Source organism: Miniopterus schreibersii, assembly GCF_964146895.1.
Source record: "Miniopterus schreibersii genome assembly, chromosome: 2".
NCBI classification, from domain to species: domain Eukaryota; kingdom Metazoa; phylum Chordata; class Mammalia; order Chiroptera; family Miniopteridae; genus Miniopterus; species Miniopterus schreibersii.
The window spans coordinates 107,224,192-107,250,442 of NC_138102.1; the positions used below are offsets into that span (position 1 = coordinate 107,224,192).

At 45.2% G+C, this 26,251-nt stretch overlaps 1 pseudogene across 1 annotated transcript; it reads right to left on the reverse strand.

Moving 5' to 3' along the window:
• Window positions 1–1,152: 1,152 nt before the first annotated feature.
• Window positions 1,153–2,079, reverse strand: LOC308552501 (ras-related protein Rab-11A pseudogene; annotated as a pseudogene). The gene is made up of 2 exons: window positions 1,996–2,079; window positions 1,153–1,725 (listed from the first exon to the last, which is right to left on the reverse strand). The product of its transcript is annotated as a ras-related protein Rab-11A pseudogene (transcript).
• Between the last annotated feature and the right edge of the window lie 24,172 nt (window positions 2,080–26,251).

Below are 26,251 nucleotides of genomic sequence, written 5' to 3' on the forward strand. Positions count from 1 at the left end.
TCTGTGACATTCAAATATATTAGTTTACCTTAAACTTTGACTGGATCTTTTACCCATGTAAGATCTTATTTCAAAAATGTTTATGTGGGTATTTTCAATGTTGACACATCTCATTATACAGTATAAGAGAAATTGTATTTGCTACTATTACTCTTATTAGAAAAAAAGTAAGTGCTTGGAAACTATTGAGGTCACAAAGGCAGATGCAAGTTTTCCAAAATTCAAATTTCCTCTCAAAGCTCAAATTTTGTTCCTGGCAAAAAAAAAACCCCAAAAACAAAACTATTAATTGTTTTTGTTGAAGTGACTGGCTCATTTATTTTTGAAAAAATGGCTTCCAGATACCAACATCTCCACAATCATAAACTATAAATTGTTCTTTCAAGACTATAAATTGTTCTTTCAAAAATTATGTTCCATGTAGATAGTGGCCAGTGCAGTCTGTGGCTCACAACACCACACAAGTGTTTTTCAAGACCACCACCTTATTTTGAAATGCACTTCCCCTTTTGTCACAGAGAACATTTTATTTTATTTTTTTAACAGTCTTTGTGTTTATTAAAATAATTCTTGCCCAGAAAAAGTTTGAATCAACTCTCAAATCAACTTTGATGCTTACAGAAATTACTAGACTATATAACCCTATTAAGGCATTTGAGAAAGTGACTTCCAGAACAATGGAAAATTTTCAAGCTCTCAAAATCCTGCTATGTGTATAGGGCAATTCTTAGATTTGTGGAAATATACACTGTACTGAGAGAAGAGTGTATGAATTATAAGCTGCTCATTATAAGCTGCTTTGTGGCGAAATGATAGCTTATTTCTAGTCTTCTTAGTTTATAAGATCAGCAGATCTGAGCTTCAAGTGATCAAGTTCAGTTATGCTCTATAGTGACAGCTTTCCATGATGAAAAGGAAACAATAATTGAGGAATCCAAACATTCAGTTTATTAAACTAAGGCTAGTGAAGCCACAGCATGAAAAAAAAAGCTGCAGTCATTTGGGACAAATGGATGATTTTATCAAGCTAAAATCAAAAGACTTAAAACATGGAAAATTGGTTAAGTATGAGGAAGTAATAAAACAGAAAAGTGACCACAAGGATTACACATATATTTAAACCTCAGCCTTCTACGGGAGAAGGGAAGCGCCTTATATGTTCCGACAGCGCTGCACCTTTGGCTTATTTTCTGTGGTGGTGGAACATAAACAGGAGCCACATCGTTGCTTGGAGACATGTCATTTTCACTTCTGTCTGACATTTGCTTTTGGGAAACAATGCGGCATACCTCTGTCAGAACTGTCTGAAAAGCCGCTTCTGTATTTGCAGAGTCTAGAGCTGGTGTCTCAGTGAATGACAAACCATTCTTTCCTGCAAAAGCTCTTGTTTCACCTGTAGGAACTGCCCTGAGATGACGCAAATCGCTCTTATTGCCCGCTCATAAGCATGATCTCTCCGTTTTTTCAGCCATCACTCTACAGTTTCGTATGTGAGATGTCTAACAGTGTCAGAAACCAGTGAGGCACCTACAGCTCCACGATCGTATGCTGACGTTACAGCTCGGTGTCGCTCTTGCCGTGTCCTCTCTGCGCCTTTATTGTTTTCCCGTCAACCTGGATGCTTCTTGTTGCAAACTCTACTCTAATGGTGCTCTCGCTTTCAAGATTAAACTCATTTCAAGTAAATAGAGACAGGAGACTGCTCTTTGCGATACCGATTCTCCGCTAAGGGCAGCTTTGAAGGGGTAGTCGTGCCCGTCAAGCGTGCCCATTGCTTGGCCAGGAGGGAAGGGGCGGGAGCAGCAGTGGCATGGGTGGGACCAGGGGGTGTTGCTGCAGGGGTAACCCAGTGATGCTTCAACTCACAGGGACTATGTTAAAGCGTGTACTCAGGAGTTGAGATTTTATAAAATTAACGTTTACTGCTTCACCGAGGACATTCCCAAGTGAAAGCGGCTTCCTTTTCCTTCTGCAATCCCCCAGGGTAGGGGGCACCATGCCAGCCCGGCCTCGAGTGGAGCTCAGGCACAGCAGGTCGCCCACCATCAGTGTCAACACAGTGACAAAGGCAAATAACATCCTAGTTTTATTATGAAAATAGTTTTGCTCTTGCTGACCCCGGCAGGGCTTTGGGAACCCAGGGATGACCAGACCATGTTGCTGGTCAACACCAGTGTTGTTTTACTTTCATCACAAATGAACCATGGCAAGTGTTGGTCCTGAGAGAACAGGAGCTCTATTTATGTGATGAGCTCATGAATTGCCAAGGAAATCATGATGGATTCAAGGTTTTGGGCTGGAAGGGCCCTGGGAGATGGTCTAACCTAGCCCCTTCAGTGTACGGATGAGCATGCCTAGGCCCAGAGAGGGGAAGTAACTCGCTCAAAGTCTCACAGGCAGGAGTAGCAAAACCAGACCTAGAACCCAGGTCTTTTGATTCCCAGTCCAGTGTTCTTTCTACCACACCCCACTGTTCTCAAGCAGTCCATATGGTGGTGTCTGACACATGCCCACCTGCAAAAAGACCCTTGTAGTCAGTGTGAACAAAGTGACATATTTACTCTTGGTTTATAAGTTTGTTTTTTGCCCAGCCAACATTTAGGAGGCCACCTGTTTTCTTAAGTTGTTTGGCCTACAATTATTTTAATAGTGTGTAGTTATGCCTTTGTGCTCTAACAGTTAGACCTCTGGTAGAATCAGTTTACCAAGAGAACCACATGCATTTTCCCCTCACTTAGGTCACACTGCAACCCATTATTACGTAAGAACTCCAAGTTTCCACCTGCCCCTTGGCTCACTTCTGGCAAAATGCAAGAGCACAGGGAATTTTAGAAGAAAAATCTGAAATGGAACTTGAAAATTATTTCTAGCCATGTTTTTTTCTTGCATTTTTCCCACTGGATTGATCCAAGAGCTAATATTCTGAGTGGTCTCTTCAGAAGCTGCTCTAGGCTGTGGTTTCCCCTGTTCAGGGCCAGAGGCTGGGCCAGGTGGCCTCTTCTGGTGGCTCCCAGGACTCTGATCCTTCTACCAGGTTAAGGGCCCACATTGAGGACTGCAATGTGAAGGGCAGCTCTGTGGCCCAGAAGCAGCTTGTTTCTCAAACACTCCTGCCGCAGGCTCCCCTCCCATAGTGTCCAAGATGCCCCAAGCTGAGGAATGGGAGATGCTGTCTCCCCAGGACTCTTGCCTCGGCAGGCTGGACCTCCCAAGATGGTGCGTCCTGGATTGCAAAAACTTAATGTTGGGGACCTTGAAGGGCAGAGGAGAGTTAAAGCCACAGGCCTGGTCACTTTGGCAAAGTGCTGGCTTCCCTGGAGGATGCTATAGAAATACCTAAAGACCTGAGCAGCAGGCATCTTTGGGGGAAAGGGTGGGCAGGGGGCAGGGAGACAAGAAAAGTCAATCAGAGGATTGTTTAGCAAGCCCTGTATATCAGTGAGCAGAATAGCAGTTTAGTTGGCATTTCAAAGAAAAAACAAACAAACAAAAAACATATATGTGCCTGTTCAGAGTTTGATGGGGAGAGAAGTAAAAACTCCTGGATGGGATCATATTTAATATAACCAAAGATCATCTTCAGGAGTCCTGAGATTATTTACTGAGCTCCCACTGATGCTGGGCCTGGAGCCAGGTCCTGAAGGGTGGCAGTTTGCACATGCTGGCTGGGTATGAGAATCAGCAGGTGAGGGAGCTTTTTGGAGATGTAGACTCCTGGGCCAGCCCTTGTAAAGCTTCTATAGTTTGGAGGCCACTGCTGTCGGGGCCATGAAGAGGTAGGACGTGGTTTCTGACCTCAAAGACCTTTTCTTCTACTGAGATATTCCAGAGGCCTCACTCTACATGCCAATGTGACCTCAAAGTGGGTTTTGGGAGATGTGTCTGGGTCAAGAACTTGGGAGCACAGAATGAAGGGATATCGTTAAAAGATCAACTCCCTTCTCTGAGCTCACCCTCCCATGGTCAAGGAGGACTGGTCCAGGAGTTGAGCCCTGAGCTTCAGCTGGGTGCTGGGGCTCAGACACTCTGGTTGTTCCACTCACAGCTCATACCAGGTCACCTACGATTTGGGTCCTGATATGGCCCAACCATTGGTACCCTTGCATTACTACCCTCATAAGTCCATTTCTTAGGCCCAATACCCAACTCTGGGCTTTCATTGCTGCCCCACTCCAGCCATGAAATGTGATCCCAGCTTCTAGATGAGTGTCTTGAGTGCTCCACGTGTGTTGGCTCCTGTGTTTCTCATAGAAAATGTATGATGGGCTCTTCCAGGTATCGAGAAGCAGTGATAGACTCGGGTAACCTCGGGTAAAGGGGCTCACTGTAAGGATATACAAGGAAATAAGCCAATGTGAGCAACAATCCAGCTCAGCCTCACGGAGAACTGGGCCAGCATGGGAGCCCAAAAGGGCCCCAGTGGCTGATCACCAACTCTAACCATGAGTTTGGTCTCTGCTTCTGGTACTTTCCATCTCTTTAATCTCGTCAGCTCAATGCCTCCCCACTGCGCCTTGCGGCTTTTTTGTTCTCCTGTCAGTATCTTTAAGTTTCTTCCAACTCCCTAAGAGAGAGGACACTAATGGGCTCTCGGGGCTGGGTCCCCAGCAAGGCCATCTCATGGGTTAGCCTTTAGTCTCAAAGTGGGCACTGTTGGTTCAGGCACTAATCCCAGGCACAAACACTTGTAGTGAGGATGGCGGTGTCACAGGGTACAAAGCATGGTGACCAGTGTGTAAGGAAGGGCCTGTGGTTGTTTTCTTCAGATCTGGGCGTGCACTTGAGAGGGAACAGAGGTTTTAAGAAAAGACTTCCAGAGGCATGGCGAGAGAGCTGGGACCCAGGGCCAAGACCATACTGTGGTGAATTGCCAGTGTGCAGACCTTGTCTGAAGCTCTTCCTGATAGTGTCCACCAAATCTTGAGATGCAGCCATACATACCTCTCTATTTGTGTGTGGAAAAGCCCTGGGACATTTCTCCACATGTTATTAGATCCCCACAGATGCCCACCAAAGGCTCTTAACAGACTCTGAAAAGTAGGAGTTGGAAAGAATGGTCAGTCACAACATGCAGTCCCCATCCCATGCCATTCTGCCTCCAGCTGAGGGTTCTCAGAGCTTCCTGGACCCAAATGCCTGCATCAGGCCCCCTCCCCCAACTCAAGCTCCCAATTCAGCGATGGGTTCACTAAAGCGAGGCTTCTCCCACTTGCCTTTTAAGGCCTTGTATGGGGCTGGTGGGAGGCAGGGGGAATCAGAGAGAGGCGCGGCTGCCACCGCACTGCTCCCTAAAGTCAAAATTACTCATTTCAGAAGGGAATATTTAAAGTTTGATGGGAGATGAATCACTGATCTTAATGATCTTAATGAAAGCCCACATTGTGTGAAAGCACTTAGAGAGGGGTGGGGGCTGGGGGGTGAAGGGGGCTGGAAAGGAAGAGAAACCCACCACAGAGGAAGTCATTCATGGCTTAGCGTTTGAGGAAAGGGGAGGAGCGCGTCTGACCTTTCTCAAGTGAGAAACTAAGTTTCAAGGGAATGAATGGCTCCCAGTCCTTCACCAGAACATGAGCATTAGGCGCCTCACCTTTGGGGCTGGCAGGGTAGAAACAGAGGATGGAGGTGGGGAAGGTGCCTCCAAGCCCTGGTGGGGACATAACAGAGAACATGAAGACTCTCAGACAGGACAGAGGGGGCGGGCGAGCTGGCTGGGAAGAGGGGTGCTACTCTTCTGTTTCTGTCTCTCCTTCTCCCCTTTGTCCTTGCAACCCTGAACAAAGAAACCGCCGTTCACTTAGCAGTGAGGAAGCTTTCCCGAACGCCTGCTGAGGGCTGTGCTGTGGGAGCTTTAGCGCTGCAAGTCCACCTTGCAATCGGGGGCCTTTCTCCCATTCGTGTCTGAGCCACCATCCCAATTTACAGAGAGGAGGTAGTGACACCACCTGCTCTCTGGGCTTTGTGCATACTGAGGGCATATCTGGCCAACAGCCTTAACTTCCAGTCCCTCTTCTGGTAATGGAGGGTCCGGGGAGGGATGGTGGAGCCGAGCCTGCTAAACTAAATTTGGCTAGTTCCTCCTGACCCCCTTAATGACTCCCCAGACAAGACGAAGGGCAGCTTGAGTCTCCATTTTGCAGATATGAGAATCTGAATCTCCAAGAGGTAAGTGTCATGTCTGTGCCCTCCCTCCACCCCACCAGGGACACAAGAGATGTGACAGGGCTGCAGAATATAGTGACAAGACTATGAACCTTTGACCACAATGTCTTAGTTTTAAACTCAGTTGTCTCTTGCTAGCTGTATGACTTAGGGGAAGTTACCGACTTCTCTGAGCCTGTTCCCTCATCTGTAAAATGAGGGTAATAAGTTTCACCTCAGAGAATGTGTGACGATGAAGGGAGGAAGGGTATGTAAGCTGTTTAGTCTCCTCCTGGCCACGAACAAGGTGCTCAATACATGTTGTTTTCCTCCCTTCCTTGAGCTACATTTCCCAAAGGCCACAGCAAAGGGTGCTAGGACTGCCCCGCCCCACACCACCTCCTAGGAGGAGACTATGGTTATCTCATCTTTTTAGCCAGGAGAGGAGATGGCAGCCTCTGGTTGACTACCCTGCCTCTAGCTTCACCATTATCTCTGACCCAAGCTACAACTTCTGCTGGGATGACTAATCACTGTCTAACTTAAGGGACAGAGCCATTACCTAAAGTGTTCTTGACATTTTTCTGGATCATAGACCTCTTTGAGAATCAGTGAAAGTTATGGATCCCCCTCCCAAGAAAAAAATAATTAACAGCCACACATCCACCCATGATAATTGTATAGAATTTCAGGGGACTCCCAGCTCTGGATCCACATGCAAAACTTTTCTACCAGATGGAAAATCAGGACATGCAAGCATAAATTCAGCATCATGAGTGATTTGTTGTGTAGCCCAATTGTTCCCCAAGTCACAGTCCTTTTCTCATGAAAGGGCCAGGATGATCTTTCTGAATCTATCCAAAGGGGTGGGAATAAAATCTTAAGAAATGTGAGTGGATGAGAAGGTGACCCCAGGGGGAGGGGCATGGGGCTGAGTTGGCTTGGCCTAGGAGAGAGAGAGCAGTGAAGGTCAGATGTGAAAGGCTGAAAAACTGATAGTGGCCACAACCTCTTCCCCCTTGAGTAAGGACTGACTAAGGAGAGAAAATATATATAAAAGAATATTACCAGACAGAAAGAATTGAGGCCCTTTAGCAGGTTAAGTAGATGAATAACAGAACTGAAGCTGTGGGCTCTCTTAACTCAAAAGCTTTACAAAGGTAGGACAGACTTGTATTTTCTTGGTGCGCTCAGCTCCTAGAGGCGTAAGGTGGGGGACTGGCCTTGCTGACCATACCTGCCATGGGAGCACTAAGGCTAGAGAAATACAGTCTAGGTGGGATTGTGCTACCACCAGTTTTAGAGAACAAAGGAGCACTCTCTAAGCTTCTATTTTACAGAGGAGCTATGTCATGAAGACGAGATGTTATTTGGTCTTGGCTGCACCATTTGAGTGCACTCTGTAGGGCCACAGTCCTGGAGCTGTGGGACAGCAGACACGGGCCTACCTGGCTTTGATAGAGCCCCTGGCTAAGGGCCCCTTCAGGGCACCAGACTCAGCAGAAAGCTCTGAATTCTCAACCTCTGTTCTGGGAGAATGTCTTGATTTTGCTAAGCACACACCCTTTGACTCTCCATGGCCTCCTTGACCTTGAGCTCATCCTTGCTGCATCAAATTATTTTTTTTCAAAAGTAGAATTTCAAAATCATACACAGTAGAACTGAAGAATATAGAACATTATTACAGGAAAGATTAACACAGAAAACCAACACAGAAAAGAAGAAAGTAACGGTCATCTGCAATCCTACCACCTAGATTTGAGCACTGCTACCCTTTGGTCAGACACTCCTGTTAGCCTTTTTTCTGCCTGTTCAGCAGCATTTTAATCACATATTCCTCAATTTACTCAGGCTTGCCGCTCTGTGCCTCACTTTTCCTGTTTAAAAAATATAGCTACTTCCTAACAGAATTATCCAATTACTTTCATGTGGTTATCTTATCTATTTAGCCAGGAGAGAGGTATGTCCATCCAACCTAGGCAGAGAGCATAAGAGAGCTAGGGTAATGGGTACAAAGTCAAGAAGCAACCAATGGAACTCCAAGGCTCCTAACTCTTAACTAAAGTAGGTGTCAAAGAAAAGTTTCACTGAGATGAGATCAGACACATGCACCAGCCTGCTAGGGCCACTCATGACAGGTCCATCCATGATCTGTCCAGACCGTGCCTGTGTGACACAAAATCGGAGCAGCAACCAGTCCCGAGAGAGTTTATAATTTGTTTTATGAGCCAATCATGAGTTCAGATGAAACTTCCTCTGGTCCATGCCGTCTCTGTCCCATTCCCTTTCATTTTGGACAATCTTCCTGTCCATTTTAAGGAAATGAAACTTTCCCCTTGTTTGGCAAATTAATAAAGTCAGTGTCTACTTTAAACTGCTTTGCTGGTCTTTGTGGACTTTTCCTTGCTGTGAGTTTCACTCCACTTATCCCTGTGGTCAGTGGCCAGTTACCCCTATTCCAGGTTGTAACCTGAATGCCTCTTTATGTGTGGTCATCAGAGGAGGTTTTCCTAAGCCTCCTGGGAGAAAGTCAAGGCCTGGTTTATTTGCCAGCTTGCTCAGAGGGTCTCTAACATGATTGGCCTCATTTGGTTGGTACTTACCTAATTGCTTTTCTAGTTGGGAATTTTTCTTTTCTTAAATTGTGTGTGCATAGTGTGAATGGGCACAATAACTTATTTTTATTAAGGGGGCCTGAGAGCTGATGTCAGGGGCAACTGTTCCAACTTTCATATTTCAGTCAGATACTTTCATTCCCTGAACTGTTGTGGGGACAGTTATTTTGGAAATTAGACCTGGTTTGACTAGAAATATAAGACCTTCTGGGTAGAGTTACCAAACAGTCGCAATTTGGAGTAAACAGCTCTGGACTTGGGCTCTTGGCTATCCTTCAATGCTTCCTCTTTGATGGAATAGATGAGGCCCATACCCTGCCCTACCTCCCCATTATTTCCTCATAGCTGGGCAGAACATTGTTCTACCCATTGGGCATGACTTTAAGCCAACATTGAAAGAGCTCCAATTTCCTGGATGTGGTGTTGTGAGGTAGGGCAGGGGCATGGGGGCTATTGCATGGGCATGCCTTTCCCAGCACTCCATAACAAATCAGGTGTGCTCTCCCGAAAGCCTTCTTTGACTGCAAATGCAGTCATTGTGTTTTCTCCTGCATAATTAGAATCAGGGCCTCTTGAACCCCACCTGCAAATTTATGCCAACAATATGCAAAAGTTTGTGGCAAAAATTGGTAAAGGACCTTTCATAGGTGCAGCCAATACCTAATATCTGACAGTAAACTAGGGTGGGGCTGCAGATGAAAGTCCAAGCTGAGAAGAGGAGGGTGGGGTTTGGTTGGTGTCTATGGCAGAGATGGAAGACCTCAGGGTCTCCCTTCTCCCCTGCCTTGCAACTTGGTAGTGGCCAGTGAAGGGGCGGAGAGTTGGGGGCTCCATTTCTCTTTCTCACTAGGAGGTATCTTCAGAGCTGGGGTACAGATAGAATCTATTGGCCTCCCCTCAAACTTTATGATGCATGAGGTGCTGAGAAAGAGTTTGAGGGGGCCAAGCCCCCTCACCACCCCATGCCATCACATTTACATCAAACTATACCACTTGATAGTTAACTTCAAGTTAACACTTTTTTATTGTCCCTCTGAGAGGTTAAATTCTGTGTACTTTTCTATGATCCCTCTCTGACCATCATAGAACCATTTAAACCTAAAGGCTTAAAATGTGAAGGTGCTTTAGTGAGCATCTGGTCCAGCCTCTTTGTTTTACACATGAGAGACTAAGACACTAGTGAGTAAAGGGACTTATCACACTTCACAGACCTCGCTAGATGCAATGTGCCATACAGTTCTCCAGGTGACGTTACCAATTCCACAACAGGCTCCCAGCAATCTACTTGCCATTGAGACGTCCTGGAAGCAAAAAATACTTGCTTCCTTTTAAAGGGTCAGGAGTTACTTTATGAATACACACATACCCCTCTGTTGTTCTTAGGAATCTACATGGCTTACTGACGTCACCAGGGTCTAATTGTGCTTTTAAAAACCAGGCAGTTGGTCGGGCTGTAGTGGTTGTTCTTAGACTTGTCAATAACTTCTGGGCTGTCTAAAACTACCTAGCTTTTCTGATCACTCTAGTCTCTGACTATTCATAGGCAATGATTTAATTAGAAGTTCTGGAGAGGAAGAGAAAGAAGTGGTAACAGAATGGGGTTAGGGAGTAGTAACAATTATCAAGACTCCCGATATTCCAGACATTACACTTAAGCTTTACCCAATATTATCCCCATTTTACAGATTGAGGAAATTGAGGTTTAGAGAGGTTAAGTAATTTGCCCAAAGTCTCATGTGTAGTAAGAGGACCCAGGACTCAGATTTGGGGTTTATTGATTTCAGAGCCCAAGCTTGTCACCACCATGCTCATGGAGCAGTGGTGTAGGGAGAAAGCCAGGTTTCCTGGAAACTTCTAAATGGCCAGAGCACAGAATATTCTTTTATCTCCTGCTGTTGCTCTTTTGATGACTGGCCTTGATGGGATTTTTAGCACCACAGTAGAAGTGAGGGTAAGAACAGGAGGAGGGACATTCCCTGTTTCAGACTTCTTCAGGACTTGCCTCTCCTTACCCACGTTTCCCTGGGGCTGACAGACTGGCATTTTTCCAGCATGTGTGGCCTTGAAGATGCTGGGGCTTTCTTAACTTTTGTGCTGGTAAAGGCAATTTTTTAGCTCAGATAAAATTTCAGTTAGCTGTTTGTTTATCCATGCAACAAGCATTTATAAAACACCTCCTCTGTTAATTCTTGAGCCAATAACTTAGCAAGGTCACTCACCCAACAAACCTAGCTGAGATTCAGAGATCCATAAACTAATTCCAACAAAGCTGTCTGTAAATTAGCTGGGGCAATTTTTATAACCTTTATCTTTCCCACTTCTCAGCTAGTGCTTTGCCAGCAAGGACCTCTGCAATGAAGAAATGGGGAAGAGATGAAAAGTTGGGCTGCTTAGCACTCGGGCTAAAGTTTTCAGGAAGATTATGGAAGCTGAAGACTAATCAGAGATTTTGGCATTATTTGCAAATATCCCTTCTCCCTGTTATCCCATTTCCTTGGGCAAAAACTAGGCTCATGATATAAGGGCCACTTAAAAATCCATCCCAGCTTCCTCAGCTCAACCTCAGAACTAACTGCCAATGCCACTTGCCTGCCCAACGGAATTAACGGAAGCTGCCAACAGCCCTGCCCTGACCTCACTGGGCAGAACCTCTTTCCTCTGAGATCACCTCCTTCCTGTCTTAGAGCAGGAAGTCTTCTCATGTGCAGTCTGAGTTTCAGACAGTTTAGAAAGGAGTTGAGGCCTTTCATTTATTCTCATCAGGAGTCCCACTATGTGCTTCAATATGAGTGTCTACGTAGAGCTGCTGGCAGGGTCAGATAGAAGCCAAGAAGAGGGTATGCAAAGGAATTAAAGCCCTTGGAGAGGGTCAACAGTCGCCTGACTGCAACCAATATCAAAAAGTACTGTAACTTTTGGGGCTGAACTAGTAGAAGCCAGTTGAGTCACAGAAATGTACTTGTTAGACAGAGCTGGCTAGTGCAAATGGAAAAGACATGGAAAGCATGAATCATTGCACAAGTTTAGGGATCAGTACCTACTGGAGGGTGGTGATAGGTGGAAGTCCCCGGAGAGAATGTACACAAAAGAGTGAAATTAGCAGAAGAAAGGTCCTAGGATTCAGGGCTTGGTTGTGGTAAAATCAGAGACTTTTGAGAGGATGGAGACAAACCCAAACCATGAATGGCCATGTAAATGAGACTTCATGACCGAAACTGCTACCCTGAGAATTGGTTTCTAGTTTCTAGTTTCAGATTTAAGGTTATGGTTGAGGGTACACCTGTACCTATCTCCCTTGGACTGTTGGAAGATTTCCTCCGGGCTGAAGATTGCTAGCTAGGTTAGAATATCAAGGAAGGTTATAGCTGCTTTTTCTCCGTATTGCCAGGAAGTTGGACTCCCCTAAAACTCTAAAGGACGTTTACTGCAGCACAGAGCAAAAGGCACTGGGTTTAAATTTCAACCTTGGCCCTGCCAAGCTGTGTGCTCTAGGAGAAGCCATTAGGAGTATCCTATCTTTCGGGATGCTGTTAATGAGTAAGAGGGAGAGTAACCAGGGAAAAAAGATGCAAATTGTAAAGAGCTCCCCTGACCTTCCAGCGGTGATGGTGATGGATGATCTTACACTCTCAGCATGTTGGTGCGCACTCTTGTCTAGAGCACAGATAATCCTTCCAGCTTTAGGATTCTCACATTAAGGCTAAAGGCTACTGATATTACTTGGTGTTTAACATAACTAGACCTGCCACCTGCTGCTTTATCACAGAACATCTGGGGCTGGGGTTAGAGGGGGTGGCATGCTTACAGGGGGGAGGGGGGAGATATTTCACAGCCTTTGAGGGCAATAGTAAAACCATTGAGAGCAACCTTTGAGGGCGAGTTATTTTTGCTCAGGAGCACAAAGCGAACATTAGTGGTGAAAGGAATGCAAACCACATCTTGCCCATTTAAAGCAATAAAGAAAGGGAGCAACATTATACAGGCAAAGAGGTTCTTCTGTTTCCCCAGCCATGGATCCTGATTAAAAGGTGCACACAAACCATGAAGACAGTCGATAGCGCCTCAGCTCTGTAACGCGTGTATTCTTTAGAGTACTTTAAGGAAAAAAATCCTAAAAATAAGGCAGTGTCACACTTTCTTCAACTTGCCATTGCATTTGAGCTTTAAGCTTATATTCTGTTGAGAAAGTCTCAAGACATTATCTGTTTTTCTCTTTAGTGGTAGTCGATTCTACCCAGACATGGAGGGGCGAAAAAATGTAATTTTTCCAAGCAAGCACTCATTCATTGAATTCAATACGTATTAAGACATGTCATGCCCTGGGCTCTCTGCTAATGGGGGTAACAGCATAGAGAGCTTGCCCCTAAGGGAAGAAAACACATATACCCCAGTATCTGTATTTGGGTTGAGAGGGATTTATTGAGAGTGATAAGATGTTTGGGTTCAGAAAGAGAAGCAGTTATCTCTCCTGCCTGATGTGCCTGAAGAGGAGGCGATAGTAGGTGTTAGCACTAGAGGTAGGTTTACACTGGATCACTGGGAGCCTTGGAGAAAAAGTTAAGGATTTGTGAGTTTATTTTGAAGGCATAGGAAAGTTTTTGAGCAGGGGAGTAGCATGATTCTCTGGCTATAAATAGACCCTGAAATTTGGAATTTCAGTTTTGAGAATGAACTTAGAAGATAATGGCATGGGTGAACTTAAGGATGACTGGAGACTGTTCAAAAGGAACAGGAATCTTGGCTTGTCCTCCTGCTAATGTATTTGCTGCTTTCTCTTCTCTATTTAGTGTGGAGAACTATGCACACAGGAGAGATGAATTGTTTAATAATTCATCTCTATGGCTGAGATAGCCTTATACACTTAAAAAAATTTTGAGGATGCTTCTAATAAAATGCTCAGAGAAAAATTCTATGTGGCTGAAAGGGAGAAATTGGCCACGCAGCCTGTAGACGTTTCTTCCTAAAAGGGAGGGCCCCAAAGCAGAACACAGTGACATGCTTTGGCAACCAGGAAGGGTGACCACAGAGGCCACTAGGGAGGGTGGGAAGTGGCAGAGCACCAAGCGCTGTTGATCTCGCTTCAAGTCTGGATGTTGCTACCAATTTGCTGTGCGACCTTGAACAAGTCTCTTTTCTTCTCTGGGCTTGAGTTTCCTTATCTGTCACTGAGAGATTAGAGTACATCATCTCTAAAAGTTCTTTAGAGGTCAGACACTCCCTGGATTTTGGGGCCTGAGCAAGACTGCAGGTAGCTCTAGCATGGGAAGTCTGATGATTACAGTTTCTCTTCTCTTTCTTTGGTGCTGAGAGAAGCAACTTGATAGGATGCACTTTTGTTCAGATCCCGGCAACCTGATTCTGAGTTCTGGCCTTGCTATAGGTTAGCTGTGTGAACTTGGGCAAGTTACTTAACCTCTATGAGCCTCTGTTGCCTTTTCTAAAAAATGGATAAGTTAATATGTCAGTGCCCTCCAGTCAAAGACTCTTCTTTTTGGCCAAGAGAGACAGAGTCAAGCTGTAGGACATTAATCTTTGACATCCAGATCTTGCCCATTGCTGAATTTTTGCTGATCAGGATCAGGAGGGTGTCCAGAGAATGTAGTGTGTAGTTGGACTAAGGATCAATGTTCGTTTGGTCCTTTTGTTGTGAGATGAATTGTTGGCCCCTGTGACTTGCTAATGGCTGCACAGTAGCGTCAAAGACCCTGGGGAGAATATATGAACCAGTCGCAACACAGGCAATCATTAAAAATAAAAGAATTAGTTCTTGTAACAGAGCTCAAAGCCAAGGGGCCTAGATTATAAAACTCAGGCAATGAAAACATGTCCCAGAATCCAAGTGGGTTTCTTTTTACCTAGTCACACACTCTCCCGCTTGCTCTGTAATATTAACATAGGGATAGCAAGACATGTTTGCTCTAATATAAATTTCTCCTTGACTAACTAAAGGGAAATTCAGGGCTATGTGATTATCCATGATTAGCCAACTCTGGCTAATGAAGGGTAAACTGATCTGCTGGATTTCGAGAACAGAAGTAGCTGTCATTTGTGATATTTATTAGGGCCAGAGACAAGTTTGGATTACCTTTCTCAGTTGTATTAATCCCTACCATGGGAACCGTGGCTCTCAGAGTATGCATGGAGTGCTCTATGCTTGCATCTTTTGGAGATTTCTGAGTATACTTTTCAGGGAAACTTGATCCAGTGGAGGGGTGGTAATTGAAGCACCTGAAAGTCTCTAACAGCCATCCTGAATACATAGGATAAGTTAGTGTGTTGGTGGGTTGGTGTAAGCCTGATGTCCACATAAGAAGTAATCCCCTAGTAGGGCACTTTAGCACAATAAGAGTGAGTCAATGTTTTGTCCCTCAAGATGGGCAGATTCCATGAGTGGAGTCAAACAGTTCCTGCAAAGCAAGAGCACACTGACTCTTGCAGCTAGAAGAGCCCTAATATTAGTTCTCGTTCCCAATGGGTTAGGTTTTGCTGATAGGGTTGTAAGAACTTCAGCAGAAACATCTTGTTGAAGTGGGGTCAAGGTTCAATTTTTAAAGACTCATATTTGGAATTATGTGAGGGAAAACAAAGAACCAGAAGGGACCTGTAGAAGGAAATCTACCTTCTTAAATGTTTAAAGGTTTATTTTGTCAAGAATCAGTTAAATTTGTAGCAGTAGCTAAGACTGAAGAAAAACACAGGAGTTTTGATTTTTCTTAAGTGGTAGAAGACTGTAGGGTGTCAAAACAGGAGAAAGGTAGGGGAGCTCATGCTGAGAAAAGAGACCTGTCAATAATAAGCAGCAATGTGGTGAAGGCCTGGGGAGGGGGCAGGAGAAGGGTGAGGGGCAGTCAATGGGGGGGGGAGGGGACAGCTGTAATACTTTAAATAATAAAGATAAATTTTAAAAAATTCAGCAAAGTAAAATAATAATAATAATAAGCAGCAGATGCCATGCACATAAAGCAGAATCTCAAGGCCCTGTGCTCACCCCCAAATAAGACATCATTATGACTCTCTTTAGTTGAATATAACTTTATGTGTATGTGTGTATATATATATATAATTTTTATTTTTAAACATGTTATGGAAACAGCATAACCTATATCATAAAGCCAACACAGAAAACTTAGGAAGCTTGAATCATGAGAACTTTAACCATGGCCTTGTTCAAAGCAAAATATCATACTGACATTATTTATATATGGTAAAATAAAATTTAAAGACCCTGACTCAAGCCCAAGACTGTCTCTTGGAGCTAAAATCTATTCTTAATATATCAGAAATGGAGTAAAAAAAAATCCTTTTATGTGTCCACAATTGAAGCTTCTATTTCAGACATTTTGGACAGATTATCTGGACTCTAGATATTCCTAGAACACACACCCAACAACCGAGTGATGTCTTTAATCAGTACCTTTACAGTTTCTTAAGAGATGGGAGAATAAAGAGATAAAAACAAATAAATCAGAGGGAGCTGGCTTCCAATAAGTATGAAATTATCACTATAAGGTTAATGAACTTCCTTCTGCAAGGTGAGATTTAAAAAATGGTTAGATATAGAAAAACATTTTTAAAAATGCTTTTATTTCAGAGAGAGAGGGATGGAGAGGGTGAGAGATATAGAAACATTGATGAGAGAGAAACATTGATTGGCCACCTCCTGCACAACCCCTAATGGAGACTGAGCCTGCAACCCGGGCATGTGCCCTCACCTGGAATTGAACCAGCGACCTCTTGGTGCATGGGATGATTCTCAACCAGTTGAGCCACACCGGCCAGGCTAGAAAAACAGATTTTGACATATACACTCTAAAAAGAGTGGCATTATACTGTTTTAGACAATAACTTGGGCCCTGACAGTTTTATCAAGCTGCATGATAAAAAACCAGCACTTACTAATCCCCGAAGTATGGAAACAAAGGAGAGGGGTTGCGTCTCTTATATTAAATGAAAGGATCTCTCTTTTAGGCCAGACAAACTCTTCTTGAGTATTTCCTCACTTTCTGCACAGCACCTCTGAAATTTAACAATCTTGTTCATATCAAAATTCCCCCAAGTGGCCACTGCAATTCCAAATTGTCTTTTAAATTGTGTTAGAGAAATAAGGAAATGAGTTAACATGATAGCAGCAGATGTCTTGCCCAGAGAGTGTTGTTTTAAATTAAGAAGACCCCAAGAGACCAAGAAGAGTCTATAAGGAGACTTTGTGTCTCTGGAGCATGGTTGAAGGTCAAAGGCTGATTGTCACCAATTGGCTGGCTAAAGAGCCTCCAGATTCCAAGCAGATAGAACTTTAAAGAAAGCATTTCCCTGAGACAATACAAATACAAGATTGGGGGAGAAACCATTATGAGGTTTTAAAATGGTGACCTAGGGTAAAGTTTGTCCAAAAGGATGCTGATCTGAGGAGATCTCCTGAATTCCTCTGCCCCAGGGACCAGCTTAAGGATGGACTTCTTGGGCCTGTGTCTATGCTGTTCCTGTCAACTTTCCCACCTAAAGACCACGCTTAAGACATCAGACAGACAGACAGACATAGGAACAGTTATTAGAAGGCTAGACAACAATTTTACTAGGGAGCAATCCAAATCTGAGCAGATAACCTCGAAGTCCCATAGCACATCATTCCTAGGAAAACAATGAGCTCAAAGTCAAAGGGCCTCAAGGGGAAATACTGGAACTCAATTCATCCTGAGCTTACCTCCTAGCAATGAGCCACAGAGTGTCCCACACAGGTAGTGATTCAAAAGGTTTCATGTGTGTAAAACATAATGGAGGTGAGGGTCTCTTGGTTTAAGGAAGAGAGTGTTTCTGCTGACTCTTGGTGGAACCTTCATCTCTGCCAATATCCTCCAGCTACAAACCAATAAGAACACACCTGTAGTCGAACAAAGTTGGGTTTATGAATTTATTGCAAGAAGGAAGAACACACACCAGTAAAGAGGGTGTTAGAAAGAACTTAAGGGATTTGAGCTTGTGTCTGGTGACTTTTGGGAGGGTTTAGGAAGGCTAGGACTTGCTCGGCATCTACGATTGCACATCTTAATCGTTCTGAATTAGAAGGTGGGAGAATGGAGCAGGGCTCAAGCTGTGGTTGGTAAAGGAGCAGTTGCTTGTATTAGCCAGGGTGGGGAGATGCTTGATGTTTTTGTGATTTGCCCAGTGGTCTTATTTTTGTCTGATTAAGAAGTGGATTTGTTTTTTGTCTCCCTCGTGGTCACAGAGCGACTGTGTCTGATGTTGGTGTTCTGTGAGATTATGTCCAACACAACACCATGACTGAGTGCCCAAGCCAGCTCCTGACATTGAGGCCTGGTTGTGAGCATCAGACCAGTTCCTAAATGTCAGGGGCTGCTCTTCTCTTTCTTATATATACCAATTCTTTTGTCCTGCTGAGGAGTTCAAAATAGAGAATAGTTACTCAAAGACTCATACAAATATACAGCAAAATGGAGATAATGTGAACAACTCTTATATTGATACCTTTGTTATCTGAAACCTACTTATATCTAGAACTTCAGCCATTGAGAAAACAGCCAAGAAATTGGAAGCAAGCAGGCAATACTTCTGAGCCCCTGAAACAAAAGTCCCCAAATGCCCCACATTTTACAAGAACTCGGTTTTACACAAGCCTGATCTACTCCAGTTTGCACACATTTCTGACACATTTTGTTGTTGTGCTCACACAAAATTAAAGTGCAGCGGAGGAGGTGAAGGGATGCAGAGGCAGGAACAGGGACAGTAGCAATGCGTCCTGACACGCAGATGGACCTTGACATTGGCTTAAATAAAAAAGGCCAGATAACAGGGACCACAGAGTCTGATTCCATTTCTGAAAATACTCAGAATAGGCAAGTCCAGAGAGACAGAAGGTAGATTAGTGGTTGCCAGGGCTGGGGGAAGGGAAGGGAAGTGACAATGGGTATGGGATTTCTTTTAAAGGGGTAGTGAAAATGTTTGTCATTAGATAGTGGTGATGGTTGCACAACTTTGTGAATATAATAAAAACCACCATAAGAGGGTAAATTTTGTGATATGTGAACTATATGTTACAAGAGAACCTGAGAACCTAATGCAAGAGAGGATGCAGGTGCCGAGGAAAGCTTGGCGCCCTCCAGAGCTGCAAACTCTGCCTGCTTCTCAACCTGCAGCCCCTCGGCTTTTGCCAGTGCCACCCCCACACGAGTACGATGTCCCTCCTTGCCGCACGCTACCCTGGGTCCCGAGGGACACAGAGACGACTATGACACTGTCCCTGCCACGGAGGCATTGCATACACCTCAACGCAGCAATGGGGGTTCACACTAACAGCCCCAAGCGGGTCATCAGGAAAAGGTCACTTCATTTTCAAAATGCTTAGTTTAAGAAGGCAGAGGAGTGGGCCATAGGTAATATGTAAAAAACATTTCTATCCAAATTGCAACCTTTTAAAGGAATATTAAAAATTTTGGGGTCAAATTTTAGTTAGCTAGAAAGATGGTGCGTGTGGAATGGCGCATTTCTAAGAGAAGGCAGAGAATTAGATGCTGCGGTCTCTGTGGAAAGGCAAACGCCCCTTAGGCCTCGGTAGTCCCCTGGAGAGGTTGATTCAGAGAGTTTCAAACCCTCCAGTCTCCTGGGCATCTCATGGCGACAGCGTCAGTTGTACTAATTGGGTATTTTTGCAAAAGACTCAAAGTGCCTTTTACTCAGAGAGACAAGAACAGCATTAAGCCTACAGTGGAGGGGAAGGGGATGCATGAGAGACAGGTTGTGGCTGGGAGCAGCTCAGTGGAGGCCTGATTCAATCTGCCCTCTTTCACCAGGCTTTTTGTCATTTGTTTTTTTCTTCAGTGGGTAGGAGATATGTGTGTGCCTCAGCTCCATGGCATGGCTGGGAAACCATTGCTGGAACGGATGTGTCCACTGGTGTTGTCTAGGTGGAGATATGGGGCAGGTGTGAAGTGAGCACCCCTCTAAGAATGGATCTCAGAATGTAGGAACTATGCACATCTGAGAATCACTGCCTCTGGTGCACAGCAGTGCCCAAGGCTCACTTAAAAGGGAGCCTGAGGGGTAGAGGGAGGAAGAACTGAAGCCCTCTTTCAGTTAAATATCAGCCTGGTGATTTGGGATTAGCACCTTAGCTTGAATCACTGTTTCCATATTCAGGCTACTTCAAGGGACCCTCATTTCTGACTTGCCACAAGCTTTGGGACACAGCCTACTTTTAAAAATAAACATTTAGTTTTTTAAACACATGAGTCCAAACCTGTTACAGGAAAAGATATGTTTAAAGGGAAGGCCTCTGTTTTCGTATAGTAGCGTTCCATTGGGGCGCTACTTGGTGAAGTCCAGGGTTTGAAAATGAAGAGGTGGTGACCCGTGTCTTGAGTTCTGGGAGACTAGAACTAAGTTGAGTTGCGGCTGGGTGAGTGAGGGAATGATGGTTTCTTCAGGGAGAAGCAAGTGGTGGTAATGGAGGTACCTGGGGAGTGTTTAAATGGTTGCACTATTAGAGGTTGGATAGAGCCAAATCCTCAACCCAGGGCTCCCACCTGGGCTCGTGCATCCTGCTGTGCTTTTGGAAAGAATGAGAAAGACAGAATGGAGTGAAAAAATATCAAAAAGAGTATGAGTATGGTGACTCACCCATGCTCCCAGCCCTCCTCCATCCTCCTACCTGTGAACCTTTACAGGTTTAAAGAGCCCAAAGATCATCTCGGGTTGCCTTAGTAATGAGGATTTATTGTAAGGATGTTTCTGGAAACTGGAAGGCCACCAAGCCTCAGGATTTCATAAACACTTGAGTGTAGATTAGCTTCCTGGAGCTTAGAAACAGGATTCTGGATCTGCAGCAGCTCCAGGGGGCTGGTCATCTCCTCCGCTCTGCAGCAAGATAAGATTCCTCAACCATACTGCTAGGCTCTCCACTCCTTTGTCTCTGCCTCTACTGATTCTGCTACTCTCTGCCAACATGTAGTTTGTACTTATTCATGGCTTCTGCCTACTTGTAGCTTCTCTCTTTGTGTCTTTTAGCCTCTGGTCACACTGCTAGGTGCCTTTTATCTCACATTCAAACTCTTGAGAGAATTTGATTAGACCATTGTCACCACGGCCTGTGTTAGAAGCCACTTTCATGCTAGGCCACCTACTGTGCTACTGTCTGGTCAATCAGTGGGTTGTACTTAAGTCCAAAGCCCATTCCTGATGCAATCAGCTATAACTGGGCTAACAGGATAATGAATGGCAGCTTCCTTTCCCGTGTGGAAGGGGTCTGTTTGTGTTGGTGGGAGGGTGCATGAGTAGGGGGGGCGGTGTGTGGGGAGTATTGAATGAAGAAATAGCATATCTCCTAAGACTTGGCCTATCTGAACTTTTAACCCAGCAATAAAAGCTCTGAAACCCTGTGGGGTGGGAGAGTCCTTTGAAAAGGTTCCAAAGGTTTCTACAGTGTATGTAGTAGAGACTCCTATGCCCATAGTACTGTTTCCCGAGTCAGATCTCCTAATCAGGTTGCAGAGAGTGGTAGGCTTGGAGGGCACCGCCTCATTCCTCCTCTCTCTCTTCCTTTTATTGGTTCTGTAAGTGAGAACAAGAACTGGTGAGGATCTTCAGAGCTCTTTCTGGCCACAGAAGATGACCTGCAGGTTGCCGTAGACACGGGTTTCACTGTACCCTATGTCTTTACTTGACACCTCAGCTTATATGAACTGTTTTCTTTTTATGCTAAACTTAATATTTCTAAACTTTGAAGTAGTACTTCAAGTCTAGTAAGTGCTGAAATGTTTAATAACTAAATATATAAGTGAATTTGCCACTAGCCCTTCAAGGAAAGCTAGAAGAAGGTCAAGGTGCTTTGGTAGAAGAAAGGCCTAACTTGGAATCCTGATTCTGCTACTTGCAAGCTGTGTGACATCTTGGACAAGTTACTTAACTTCTCTGAGCCTCCCTTTCTTTAAGGTTAGGATAAAGTCCACTTCAAAGTTCTTTGGGAAGTCCAAGTGGCCATATATCTCCTAGCACAGGGTTTGACACAGAGTGCTCAAGTTTTGAGAGCTGTAATTATTGGGCTAGCTCAAGGGGACCATGGAATAGGAGCAGCTCATTAACTATGAGGGGACATGGGTGCACAGGCCTATTGAGAAATAGCTGCTTGACTGTGATTATAAAGAAGGTACATAAAGGGCAAGACCCAAACCCCAGCTGCTTGTCTCAATGTCACCTGCATCAGTTAGCGAGGCTGCCATGCTGGGACTAAAGTACCAGTTCTAACCAGGGCTACGCTACAAGTCTGGCAGGCAGACTGTGTCGCAGAAGGCCAGGTCTTGGGAAAGAGCTGGGAAAGACCAGGATCCAATACAAGGGTCTCCCAACAAGCAAGGCCAAAATCTACACGAGATAAATGAAGGCTAAGAGTCAGACCAGGTGTGTGAGAGTCAGTTTAGAGGCAAATGCCAAAAGCAAAAGGCCAGCCAGGTCTAAGGACAGGAAGCCCTGAGATGGAAGGGAGAGGATGCCATGATGCTGGAGGGTGACCTCTCACTGGAGGCCAGAGCATCTCCCTCATGCCTATGCCCTCACCCATCCTAAAGATGCAGCTCTGGGGTCCGAGGTGTGCCAGCTGTTGCCAAGCAGGCTTTTATAGTCGGAGTCTGTGATGCAGTGTGGACAGGGAAGTGTGAAAGGGAGGTTCTGGGCAGGGAAGGCCTAGGTTCCGAGAGTCTCCAGTGATGACACTTTTTTGAATGTGACTGTTTCATGCTTATGCACTGGTGGAGATGATGCTGCCATAATTAAGAATCTCCGTCACTCCGGTGAAAATCACCCTTTTCCTCCTCACTACCAAGCACACTGCTCCTCTTAAAGCTGATATGCCAATGTCTCTTCCACCTCAACATCCTGCCCTTGTAGTTCTCTGCCTTGTGACCTTGAGGCCTTATCCAACATCAAGGATTTAGCCTTTCTATCTCCTCCCATGACTCCCAATGAGTGTCCTCTTGTCATCACTTCTTTATGACCCATCCTGTCAACTGCCCCTGAAATAACTCCCTTGTCCCACTGTCTGCCCATTTCAGCCATCAGAGGAGTCAACCTTGACTCAGTCAGGTGGGAGACCTTCTCTGCTCCTGCTTGGGGTGTCTGACTGCTGCTGAAGTTCGCACAACCTCATGGATTTAGGCCAGCACAGGATTTCCAACCAGTGTTTCATCCTTGCTGCTGCCCACCGTCCATCTCTGGTCCCTGGCCAGGCTTATGTCCTGTCCGCACAATAACAATGGCAACCCCTCATCTGTCTCCTTAAGCATTCTTTCCTACTAACTGGGCTGTCTGCAACCCAACTTCCAGCAACCTCACCTTTTACTTCAAGATGAGTAATTTCAGTATGTGAGAGGAATCTTTCTCATGCTCTGGCCCCTTCTGCCTACTCTTCCTGGCAGCTCCCTTCCCATAACAAGGAAAGCTAATACTTCTTTTCAGGAAAGCTCATACTTCCCCACAGCTCTGAGTCCCATCTCCTCCCGATTCCTGAGGGAGCTTATTGCACATATGGTCCTCTTCTCATAGCATAAAACTTTGCTTCACCACCGGCAATTTCTCATTAACATTGAGACATGCTCCTGGCTCTTTCAGTAAAAATTGCAGCAAACCTGAGTGCCTATGAAATAATGGCTTTGTCACTGCATCTCTTTACAGTCATTGTTCTTGAAAGCATGGTCTTCATTTATTGTCTCTATGGCATCCCCTCCCGTTCATGTCTATACCCCACCATCTAGCTTTCACAAACTCCCTTTCCACGAACATTCTTTGCAACTTCTTCGGCTGAAATCACTGCTGATTTCAAGGTCATAAAGCCCAATAGACACTAGATCTCAGGCCTCCCATACCTTGAAGGTTCCTCAGTGGGATGCCATTGACCGCTTCTCCCCTGAGATGCTCTCCTGCCTCAACTTCCCTGACAGTGCTGTCTCCTGGTTTTCCTTCTGTCTCTCTAACTGGCCTTTTTCAGGCTCCTTCCTGAGTTCCTCTTCCTCTGTTCACCCCACTTAACGATTGGGGTTTTCCAGAGTTCCATGTCTACTCTCTGCAGTTCCCCATCATCACGTTCTCCTTGGGTGAGCTGATTCTCTTCAAGGGTTCAAAGGCTGTTGTGATGCTGATGACTGTCCCCTGGAATGGAAGCCCAGCCAAGAGTCTTTCCTGAGGTCCAGATCTGTATAGCTACCTTTTAGCTGGGCATCTCCTCTTGGCTACCCCCAAAACTGAATTCCTTCCCTCACCTCCCAATCTGCTCCTTATTTTTTATCCCATATCTTGGTACATACTGTCTCCAACCACCCAACTGGCTAAAATAACCATTACATGAGACCGACTCTGACTCGATCCAACTGGGTGCTTCCTCTGCTCCTCCTTATCTTTTGGTGGCTCATTCTCCTTTATGTCCCAACCCTATCTGTCACCGAGTTCTGCTGATTCTACCTTCTTCCAATCTGTGAAGTTAGTTCAGCCTTCTCTTCACCTCCTCTGCCACAACTGTCCCCCAGATCCCATCATCTCATGCTGGGACGTATGCGGCAGCCTCCTGCCTGCTCTCTAGGCCTTGTCTGTGGACCCCTCCCACCCATTCTCCACACACCCACCAGAATGAACTTCCCAAAATGCAAATCTGCTTGTACTGCCCTCCTGCCTAAAATTCTTCAGGACTTCCTCAGTGCCTTCAGAATAAAATTCAAACTCTTTAGCAGGGTGTCCAAAGCTTTTCACATGCCGTGGTCATTATGAGCATGAAGAGTGGGACTCTGATAGACTTGTGTTCAAATCCTGGCAGCATTTTTGATGTGTGACTTTGTTGCTCAACCTCTGTGAGCCTCTGTGTTCTTATGTATAGAATGAGGATAATTTGCCTACCTCACAGGGCTCTGTGAAGATAAAATGAAGTAATGTATACGTGTCTTTGTTTTTGTATTTGTCTTTTTATCCCTAGCAAAGTGCCTTGCTCATTACAGCATGTAGCAAACAAGACCCACTGTCTCCTCTCCCACATCACCCCCCACTGCCTCTTGCCTGTCAGCTTTCACTTGATGCATGCCCTCTGCTCCAGCACACCTGAGCTGCCAGCCTCCCCAGAAGATGCCACACTTTCTAGTCTCCCCTCAGTTTACATGGCCTGCAGCCTCGTGCTCACCCCTGCGCCCACCCTTGCGGCATCTTCCTCTTTGTTTGACTAACTCCTCATAACTGCTGAGGGTTTTAGGGATTATCTGTTGAAAGTTTCTCCTGAGTGCTCCGAAACCAGTTGCAGCTCCTAAATGTTTCCAGAGCAATCTTTTCACACTCCCATCAAGGCCTTCACTTGTCTTGTTGCCTTGCAATTACCTCCTCTCTCAAGTGCTTTTCCCAGTTGAAGGCATCCCCTGAAGGGTATGGGTCAGTCTTATCTTTATATCCCTGGGACCTAGCCCAGGACCTCAGGCATGCCAGGCTGTCAATAAACATTTGTTGAGTGAACAAATTTAAACCTGGAATTCTATCCAGGTTATATTCAAATTCTTCTTCTCATTTATTTGTTCACAACACTCTTGTTTATTTTTCTGTTGCTTTCCTAAGTAGGGGAGGTCAGCCTATCAGATTGTAAGCTCCCTAAGGGCAGGGTCCCTGGCAGAGTGATTCCCTGTGGAATTAGTGTGCAGGCAACTCTCATCACATATGGATGACCCCTGCCTTCTTTGACAGAAGGGAAATCCAATGTGAGAAGACTGGGTCCTCATCTTTGTGTAAATCAATCCTAGTGACCCTGAAGTACTGGGACAGTGGTGGTCAATGAGAGACAGTGTTGGGGGTAGGGAGGTAGAGGACATTTGTGAAGGGGAGGTACAGAGCAAAGGCCTGGAGGAAATGCATGGTTTCTTATTCTGGTTGTCTGGGAGAACTGTGGACATTTGCCCCAGGGGACTGTCAGACAGACTGAGCTTAACCGCCAAACTGGTTTTAGCTTTTGTTTTAAAGTCAGTTTTCAGGCAGGTCAGAAAGTCTCTGAATGTTTCCACATGCTCAAAGGTGAACCTTCCTGTTTTTAATTAAAGGGATCCCTGGGGGTTTCTTCTGGGTTGAGCTGGATGCCAGCCCTCTGCCCTGCAGAGTCTTTACCTCTGCAGAACGCTGCAATTTCCTGCGTTGTCATACATTATGGGGTATTCATTGCTTTTGATTTCTAACAGAAGGGGAGATAAATTGCAAGCAATCTGCAGACCCCACCCCCATTTGTGGTCCTGCAAGAGCCTAAGCAGTGATTCTTTCCTCTCGCCACACTGGGAAGACCAGCAGCTGGGCTCTGGGGCTGCTGATTCCTGGGAAGGGGAAGGCACTGGCTGCTACCTGGGGCGGGGAGCCTGGCGCCCCAGAACACTCTTGTTTGTTATGCTCACTCTCTTCCACGTCTTATGGGAATATAGTAATGTTTACAGAAGACACACGGGGCAGAAGTGTAATTAATTTTGTGCCTCAAGTTCTCTTTTTAG